Here is a 7559-nt window from a genome sequence, read left to right on the forward strand (position 1 = left end):
AACATGGATAAATCTAGAGGACATGTGTTAGGTGAAATAAGCCAGGCACAGGAAGACAAACAGCACATGAGCTCACCTGTAGGTTCATCTTGGGGCCACTGCTGTGGTACAGTGGGCTAAGCTTTGATATCTGAGGGGCCCCTAAATCCAAGGACAGATTGCTTGTAAGAGTGAGGCAGGGGCTGGCGCTGTGGCATAAGGGGTAAGGCTGCTGCCTGCAGTGCCGGCATCCCGTATGGATGCTGGTTCAAGTCCCAGCTGCCCCACTTCAGATCCAGCTCTCTGCTAATGCACCCAAGTGCTTGGCCCCTGCACCCATTTGTGAGAAGCTCTGGCTCTTGGCTCCTGTTTCGGTCATTTGGTCTTTCTTTCTTTCTCTTTTAAAAAATTTTTTTAAAGATTTTTATTTATTTATTCAACAGGTAGAGTTACACACAGAGAGAGACAGAGAGAAAGGTCTTCCTTCCGTTGGTTCACTCCCCAGATGGCTGCCACGGCTGGTGCTGCACCAATCCGAAGCCAGGAGCCAGGTGCCTCCCCCCGGTCTCCCATGAGGGTGCAGGGCCCAAGCACTTGGGCCATCCTCCACTGCCCTCCCAGGCCACAGCAGAGAGCTGGACAGGAAGAGGAGCAACCGGGACTAGGACCCGGCACCCATATGGGATGCCGGCATCACAGGCGGAGGATTAACCAAGTGAGCCACAGCGCTGGCCCATCTCCTTCTCTTTCTCTCTGCCTCTCTCTCTGTTATTCTGACTTTCAAATAAGTAAATAAATCTTAAAAAAAAAAAAGAAAGTTAGCCTGTGGAAGTTGAGAGCAGAGCAGTGGTGGGGTTGGGTTGGGAACCACTGGGGGAAGCCGGTCGGTGGGTACGACGGGCTCGGAGTCACGGTTAGAAAGGAGGAACAGGTTCTGATCCGGAACCGCGCTGTGGGGCGGTTATAGTGAGCAACAGTGGATTGTTCATTTCAAAGCAGCGAGGAGAGGGTTTCTAATGTTCTCACCACAAAGAAATCATAGAGGTTGGAAATGATGGATGCGCTAATAACTCTAGTTTGATTGTTACACGATGTGAGCATCTATGAAAGCACTCTGTAATCCTATAAATGTGTATGTATCACTATGGGATAATCAAAATGAATAAGAAAGAGAAATAATGAAAAAGTAAGTTCATTTTGGTACAAAAATTAACTTCATTTAATTATTACATGTTTTATTCATAAATCACATCTTCCCTTTGTAGCCCATATAAACATGTATAATTACAAATTGTCAGTTTACAACAACAACAAAAAAATAAAATCTAACCTGGGAAAATTAATCTTAACTTTGTCAGATCTATTTAGCTTATCAAAAAGCTTTCATAACAAAGGAAAGGAAAGAAAAATAAGCAAAAACCTCTCAAACAATATCATTGTTATTTATATCATTTATAGTAGTTCCCCAAAATAAAATATTTGAGGTGAAAGTAGCAAAACATGCGTAGGATCTGAATGCTTGACCCCCCCCCCCCACCCAAAAAATGAAATAAGTCAAAGAGGACCTTGTGGCTAACCAGGAGCCTCGACGAGGGGCCGGCACTGTGGTGCAGCTGGTTAAGCCGCCGCCAGCAACGGTGGGGTCCCACAGCAGAGCGCCAGGGTGAGTCCCCTCAACTCCACTTCCCATCCAGCTCCCTGCGAATGCGCCTGGGAAGGCGGTGGAAGATGACCCAGGTACCTGGACCCCTGCACCCACGCGGGAGACCCAGCTGGCTTCTGCAGCCATTTGTGGAGTAAACCAGTGAACAGAAGCTCTTTTTCTCCCTCTGCCACTCAGCCTTTCAGAGAAATAACATAAATCTTTAACAGAAAGATTCAACGTAATGAGGATGTCAATCCTTAACTGATCAATAGACTCAGCGAGACTCCAGTCAAAATCCCACCACCACTCAACGCACACACAGCACACGGAGTCTAAAACGTACAAGGAAAAGGAGTGGAGCTAGACTAACAAGCGGTTTTGAAACAGAAGAATAGAGTTGCAGGAATTATACCACTTGGGTTTAAGTCTTCCTATAAATCTGCAATAATCAGGACAGCTTGGTATTGGCAAACGGACGTGAAGGCAGAGAAACAGAACAGAATGGAGGGTTTAGAACAGACCTGCATCAACATGGCCAATTGGTTTTTGACACAAATGTAAAAGTGATTCAGTGGAGAGGGTTAGCCTTCTCTGCTGGTGCAGGAACAATTGGACAGCCATAGGAGAAAAATGACCTCCGGCTAAACCTCGCAGCTTATACAAAAACGCGCTCAAATGGATCACAGGCCTACATGTAAAACACAGCCCTCTAACACTTTTAGAAAAATGGTGGGAGAAAAACGTTTGTGATCTAGCATTAGTCAAAGACATATGTCCAGAGATTGATCTAGGAAAGAAAAGAGAGATAACTTGTACTGCATCCAAATTTGAAAGGCGCTGTTAAATGAATGAAAAGACTGGGAGAAACCACACACTTGCCAGAGGAACCCACATCCAGAATATGTAAAAAGCTCTTAAAACCCAACAGTAAGAGCCCAAGCAGCCAGCTAAAAATGGACACAAAATTGAATAGACGCATCTCTACAGAGAATATAAGGCAGCAAATAGGGCGTGGAAAGATGTTCAGTGTCTTCCGTCCTAAGAGAAATGCAAATTGAAACTGCACACCTATTAGGATAAGTAAAATAATAATAAAGAGAAACAGCTAAATCAAATCCTGACAAGGACGTGGGGCAACTGGAATTCCTTTTTTTAAAAAAGTTTTTACTTATTTGAAACAAACACATGAGAGAGAGAGAGAGGAGAGAGAGAGAGAGGGAGAGGGAGAGAGAGAGAGAATGCACCTGAGAACTGGTTCACGCCCCAGATGCCGGCAACAGCTTGGGCTGGGCTAGGCCAGAACCAGGAGCCAGGACCTCCATCCAGGTCTTCCATGTGGGTGGCAGGAACCCAAGTACTTGAGCCATCGTCTGCTGCCTCCCAGGGTGTGCGTTAGCAGGAAGCTGGATGGAAAGCAGAGGCAGGCCTCCATGCCCGGCACTCTGATATGGGACGCAAGCATCCCAAGGGGTGACTTAACCTGCTGTGCCACAGTGCCCACCCCTGACTGTTGGGATTCTGACACGATTCTGGTGAGGCTGCTAACTAGTGTGGACACTATGGAACACAGCATGGCGTTTTCTTACAAAGTTAAACACACCACTACCACCTGACCCAGCAATCTAACTCCTGCACCTAAACCCTAGAGAGGAGAGCGTGTTCACAAGAAAATCCCTACCTGAGTGTTTACGGAAGCTCTGATAGATTCAACATTGCCCACGCTGGGAGCCATCCCCGTGTCCTTTCATGGGTGAATGTGATGCCGATGGGCAAGGCGCAACCGGAGAGGAGCTGAGGTTTGACAGCCCCAGCTGACCTGCGCAGCAGCACAGCCTGTGTTGTGACAGCTCTGGCCGACTGGCCACACGACAGCCCCAGCTGCTCCTTGTGGTAGCCCAGCCCGTGTCGTGACAGCTCCAGCAGCCTGGGCAGAAGTCCCGGCCAACTGGCGCGACATCCACGGTTGCCCCCCCCTCCAAGACAGCCCAGCCTGCACCGTGCACACTTCCTTCCCGTGCACTGCCCAAGCTCTCCAGTGTTGCAAACGTAGAACCAGCACTAGCTGGAAATATCCAATATGGGTGCAGGCTGTGTGACCCCTAGGTCATTGCAATGTCATTATGATCAAATCGCCGTGGCCGATAGCCCCACTCCCATGAAGCACCTGACATCATGACACTTCAAGATTTCTAAAAATGGGCATGGAACTGGGGCAATACTCAAACCCTGCCCTAAACTGCCTCCCTCAAATATTCAATTAAGCCCCACCCAAGCCACCCACTAAGCTCTGGATAGTATAAAAGGATGGCCCACACACCGGAGGCTGGGTCTGTGAATTCGCCATCTCAGGGTTGCCCACGCTTAGTTCCCGAGTGCGCACTTGTCCTCTGTGTTAAGGAAGTCTTGTTTCCTCCTCACTTTAGTCTGTGTCGCCTTCTTGAGTTCCTTCTTGCGAGGGAGAGAAGAACCCAGACTAAGCCTAGCCCAGGGCCACCCCCACAACAGGTAAACACCCGGTGGCAGACCCGCATGCCAGAACACTGGCCAGCAAGAAGGAGGGGCACACTGCTCAAAGAGGCAAATTGTGTGACACTGGGGCACTGTGCTGAGTGGCAGAAGCCAGCATCCATATGGCGCGTTCTGTACGATTTCACCTGCATTACATTCTTAAAAAGTCAAAACTACAGTGCGGGAGAGCAGATGGGCGGTTGCCATGGGGATGTGACTCTGGCCATAGGACTAAGGTCAGCGCGAGTCTGGGGGGTGACGGAACTGTTCCATGCTCAGAATGAGGTGGCAGGCACGGCGATTATTCCACAATGTCTACATATCTCAAATGGTCCAGTTGTACACCTGAAACACACACAATTTTAAATCACCAACTGTACCTCAATAAAGCTAGAAGAAATCCATACAGCTGTAGACCAATTGTACCATCTGATAATTTTTAAAGTAAAATTAATTTTTAAACAAATGGCCTCTAGGGGAGTGCCAGCCTCAGTTTGATGGCTGTCTCCATGGGTTCCGCATCCATGGATTCAACCAACCGGGGATCAGAAAGCTCAGGCAAACATCGCCTAAGTATGAAACATGTCCACTCTTCTCATGGTCAGCACTCCCTCAGCAGTACAGGGCACCTGTTCATGTCGCTATCTACATTGTATTAGGTATCACAAGTACCCTGGAGATGATTTCAAGGTCATGGAAGACCTGAGTCATCACAGGCAAACACCACGCTGTTCTAGCTGAGGGATTTGAACACCTGTGATGGTAGTGTCCGTGGGGGGGTCCTGGGACCAACGCCCCCAGAATACTAAGGGACACCTATACCAATGTACTCACCTGTTGCTTAGCAACAAAGCTGCAGCCTTTCCACCAATCACAGCGTGAGCTCCCAAATCGGAACACAAGCCTCTTGAAAGTTAAGGCCAGACGTCCGGTTCCTCTGGAGCTCCACGGCCATCCCCAGGCCCTCCTCCCTTCCTGGGAGCCCCCCCCACCCCGACCAGGACATGCCTCGTCCAGGAGCTCAGCCTGAGTCCCAGGCCTGGGTCCCCACCCACGGCCCCCTTGGCCTGCAGTGACCTTGGGACACAACCCCTGTGGGAGGTCTACAGAGCCTCGCCCTGCTTCTCAGTCACCCCAGAGGAAAGATGGGGAGAGTGTGGCTCAGAAGGGCGCCCTGCCGTCCTGCAGGTCACCGCGCAGGCCCGGACTGGCCGCCAGCACCTGCGCCCGAGACGTGGGCTCTCCCCGTGGCTCTCACTAGCAGGTGTGCTCCCCCAGGCTCCAGGGTGCTGGTGTCCACGTCTCCCCTTGTCCGGTGGGCAGTGGCTCCCCTTTCCTTGCTGCTCTACCTAAGCTTTCCAGACCTACCACGAGCTCCGGGAACCTGCACCCACTGCCCGGAGATGGTCTGTCTTCTTGCCTTGCAATCACCTGTCTTCCCAGTGCTCAGGAGCTCCCCCTGGCTTCCTCTCCTTCCTCCCTCCCCAGCTAATCCTGCACCTGGAAGGGCCCTCCAATGCACCTTTTCTGGCATCCACTGACCACTGCAGGGCCGGGTCCTCAGTGTGTCTCGCCAGTGCCCCGGCCACAGGCACACAACCAACACCCCCGGGGCTGAAGCCGCCTGGCCCTGCTGGAGAACTATCTGGAAGCTCCTCACTGCTTGGGGGGAAAATGGCCAAATGTTTCCACCTGGTCTGTGGGGCCTTGGCCTGGGCTGCCCTGGCCTCACCGTCAACCCTGCACACCTGGCTACTCCTTGCACAGGGCCCCCCTTCCTGGGGAGACTGTCCCCACCCACTGCTGCCCACCATTCGTGCAGGATAGGGAGCTGAGTGGTTCTGCCCACACCACACACAGTCCCCGGGACTGTGAGTGTGGCTTTCCTTGGAGACAGGGCCTTTTCAGATGTAATTAAGTTGAAGATCTTCAGGTGCAGAGATTAGCTTTGATTATCAGAGTGGCCCCTAGATCCAATGACAGGTCTGCTTGTAAGAGTGAGGCAGTGCTGGCGCCACGGCTCAATAGGCTAATCCTCCGCCTTGCGGTGCCGGCACACCAGGTTCTAGTCCCGGGTGGGGAGCCGGATTCTTTCCCGGTTGCCCCTCTTTCAGGCCAGCTCTCTGCTGTGGCCCAGGAGTGCAGTGGAGGATGGCCCAAGTCCTTTGGCCCTGCACCCCATGGGAGACCAGGAGAAGCACCTGGCTCCTGGCTTCGGATCAGCACGGTGCGCTGGCTGCAGCGCACCAGCCATGGTGGCCATTGGAAGGTGAACCAACAGCAAAGGAAGACCTTTCTCTCTCTCTCTCTCTCTCTCTCTCTCACTGTCCACTCTGCCTGTCCAAAAAAAAAAAAAAAGATGAGGCAAGGGGAGATCCACAGATAGGGGGTGGAGGCAGTGTGACCCTGGAGGCGGGAATTGGAGTGGCAGGAATTGGAGTGACGGGACCACAAACCTGGGGTCTTCAGTGGCCACCTGAGGCCAGAAGAGACAAGGAACGGGTTGCTCGTTAGCGCCAGGGAGGCAGCACGGTCCTGCTGACACCGTCTGCCAACATCTTGATTTGGGCAGAGCCTGTTGTTTAAAGCCACTGAGTCTGTCGTTTGCTACAGCAGCCACAGGAAACAAATGCGCTCACACCGAACCTTGTGCGTGACAGCCCCCTGCAGAGTCACGTCCTCCTCTGTGGTTCTCCCTGTCCCACTGCAAGCCGTGTCGGGAGCGGCTGAAGGTCCTGGCTGCGGAGCCAGGCTGTCGCTAACGGTGGGAGGCTGCGCGAGGCTGCTACGGAAGAGCGCGTGCTTGCTGGCCACGCCATTCCTACACAGACGCCGGTGGCAGCAAACCACAAACAACAACACCGGATCCCAGCAAGGTCCCTTCTCAGGACAGAGGAATAGATTGCTGTGGGTGCACACACCAGAACACACGATGCTGCATGCAGAGGGAAGACGCCATGGCTGCAGGCCAAACGTGGCATGTGGGGTGCATCACCCCAAGGCTGTGGGGAAATCATACAGCGGACATCTTGCACGGACTTCGAAGTGTGCTTGCGCTGAAATGAGTGTGTCCTTTATTTCCACGGTTCACGAACTTGCTGAAGTCGCCTCCTACTGTGTGAGGCAAAAAAATAAATAAAAATAAACAAACAAACCTGGGGTGGCAGAAGGTGGCATGCACAGCCCCTCATGGTTCAGAGCAGCCACAGAGGTGAACGAGACCCCGTGGCTGGGGCTGCAGACTGTGCAGGGAGCCCACAAGGGAAGACGGGGAGGACGACCCAAAAGGGAGACAGCGGTTGCCTCCGCACGGAGGGAGGGCGTGTCACACGCTGACGGGCACACAGGCGTCCTGGAGTCTGGCTAGCCTGCAGATGCCCCGGCAGTGGTCTCGGGTGCTGTGTGTAAGAGTCTGGGCTTGGGCTGG

At 52.4% G+C, this 7559-nt stretch overlaps 1 long non-coding RNA gene across 1 annotated transcript; it reads right to left on the minus strand.

Moving 5' to 3' along the window:
• Nucleotides 1-1625: 1625 nt before the first annotated feature.
• On the minus strand, nucleotides 1626-5801 carry LOC149122016 (uncharacterized). The gene is made up of 3 exons (XR_016220920.1): nucleotides 5501-5801; nucleotides 4967-5038; nucleotides 1626-4477 (listed from the first exon to the last, which is right to left on the minus strand). It is a non-coding gene; the product is annotated as an uncharacterized LOC149122016 (long non-coding RNA).
• Nucleotides 5802-7559: the final 1758 nt, after the last annotated feature.

Source organism: Oryctolagus cuniculus, chromosome 15, assembly GCF_051225735.1.
Source record: "Oryctolagus cuniculus isolate XC-2025 breed Fujian yellow rabbit chromosome 15, ASM5122573v1, whole genome shotgun sequence".
Classification (NCBI taxonomy): domain Eukaryota; kingdom Metazoa; phylum Chordata; class Mammalia; order Lagomorpha; family Leporidae; genus Oryctolagus; species Oryctolagus cuniculus.